The sequence below is a fragment of the Sciurus vulgaris genome, assembly GCF_902686455.1.
Source record: "Sciurus vulgaris genome assembly, contig: HiC_scaffold_424_arrow_ctg1, whole genome shotgun sequence".
Lineage (NCBI taxonomy): Eukaryota > Metazoa > Chordata > Mammalia > Rodentia > Sciuridae > Sciurus > Sciurus vulgaris.
In genome coordinates this window covers 553,368-555,668 of record NW_027632615.1, presented here as the reverse complement: position 1 = coordinate 555,668, position 2,301 = coordinate 553,368, and positions in this window count along the sequence as shown.

The following is a 2,301-nucleotide window of genomic DNA, read 5'->3' as shown; positions in this document are numbered from 1 at the left end:
AAAAAAATTTTGGGGGGATGGAAGGACAATTAGACTCCAAATAATGATCATGGAACTGATAGAGAAGTACACCGAAGGAAAAACTTCTCAATGTAGCCATCAGCAACATGCAAAATATGTTCAGTCCATTAAAGGATGTTTATAATATCTTAGTCTCCACAGCTATGTAACTAAAAAATGTGAAAAGGAGGGTCTATAGCTCCATAAACATTCTTAGCAGCCACTCAGGACAGCTTCCCTCCCAGAAATCCACTTATTAAACAAATATATTGGGTAGAAATTATATGTCAGGTATCATTCTTGGTTCTAGAATAAATTAGTGAACCATATAGGTATGTCTGTGTTAAGAAAAGTCAGATAAGTCAGAGCATTATGATGAAAGTTTATTTTTTTTGTGGAAGCAGTTCATAAGGTATTGAAATTTTGCCCAGAGGATAATAAAAAAGAATTCTCCATGCTGTATATTCAGCAGATTTTAACTTCAAATCCATTTAGAGTTTAAAAACCACAAAACTGATAATCAGGCAGAATAATGGCTACCCTCCCAAAATCATCCCTGCCTCAATTCATTTCACTGCTGTTCAGTAATTGCCAAACCTGGCTAGGATGCTTAAGGAGACTCAAAATGTGGGGGGGTCTCACTCTAGGCATGAATAATAACTGACATGTAACCATATGCGGAGCTGTCACTTTTATAAGTGATTGATGTAATTTTTCTTTCACTTACTCCCTATGATCACTGTACAAAGGGGGTATTACTATTATCCTTTCCTAAAGATTAAAAAACAGTGGGCAGAGAGGTTTAATGATTTGCCCAAGGGCATACTTCTTGTAAATGACAGTCTTTGAATCTAAAACACTGCTCTTATCCTCTACACTAGGGTGTGACTGGATTTCAAGAGCAGAATTTTATGTTACTAAAAACAAATTAACAGGGTTTTCAGCCCACATCTGATTATGATAAAGGTATAGGGATTTGCTAAGGGGATTCATTTTAGATCTGAATAAGACTACAGTCAGAATTAGTTCCCAAAATGGAGTCAAGAAACAACACATTTGTTCAACTAAGAAATGGCATAAGGCCACTTTTAAGTAGCTGGCCAACACTGTGTTAGTTTTTATGATGTGAAATACACCTGTGACACCTCAATTCCATTCGCTTGCTCAGAAAATGAGTTTAAAAGTAAATCAAGTTAGAGATCAATGAAGGTGACTGATACTTTTTGGCACTTAATAAGCATACCATTTAAATAGATAAAATTGTTAATGGTTACTAACAAGTGGCAGGGTTGGATGTGCATATTAATACAATTTAACTATAAAGCTGAGTATGTGTAAGGGCAAGAAAACCAATTTGCAGGTGCCTTCTACCCTCTTCTAGAAGACAAAGGACTTTGAACTTCTCAAAGCAAGAAGTTTTCAGCAAACAATACTATCAAATATTATACCTTATTCAATGATAAGAAATGTCAGAAAAATACTTGGATTTTTAATAGAAAAATATTAGAGGTGGGTATTCCTGGAAGGAGTTGTTAGCAGGTAATTCTAGCTCATTTACCTTGAAGACATATCAGAAGCAACCACTCTACATTTTCTAAAACTTCTGTCATTCTGTTTCCTTTCAGACACCACATCTATGGGTCATGAAAATTTCAGAAACACTATGCCTGTGGACTTCACAAGCTAATGAGATTACCATGGAACCTCAACCATGAAGGATAACTCCTCATCTTTTGAGTCTTTACTGGTGAGATGCAGACAGTTGGGTGATCTCCAGATATATTTCCAGCTAAAGCATTTTGGTCTTTACCAATATCCTGGAAATTCAGATTTGTGTTTTGTTTCTTATTTTTTAAAAAAAAGGTGGGACTGGGCTTATGGCTCCCTGGTAGAGCACTTGCCTAGCATGTGTGAGGCACTGGGTTCATTCTCAGCACAGTATATAAATAAATGAATAAAATAAAGGTCTATCAACATCTAAAAAAGTAAATTTTAAAAAAGTGGTCTATTTAGTTCTCAACAATGTTATAGGACTACTATTATTGTCCTCACTATGAATTACTGTGAATTATGGGCCTTTTGGAAGCACTCTCAGATTATTTAAGTCCTCTAAGGTTGAAGATTATATTACATTCCATTTTTGAGCATTATGGGGCATCAAAATGGGAAACTCCCTTGGCTAAATGTTACAACTGTACCTCAGGAATACAGATATATGTGCAACATGTATGTTCATTTTTCAAACCTAAGACCAAGGCTTTGTGCAGTTAGGGTATAAGATGGCTTTGGGATCTTATAAAC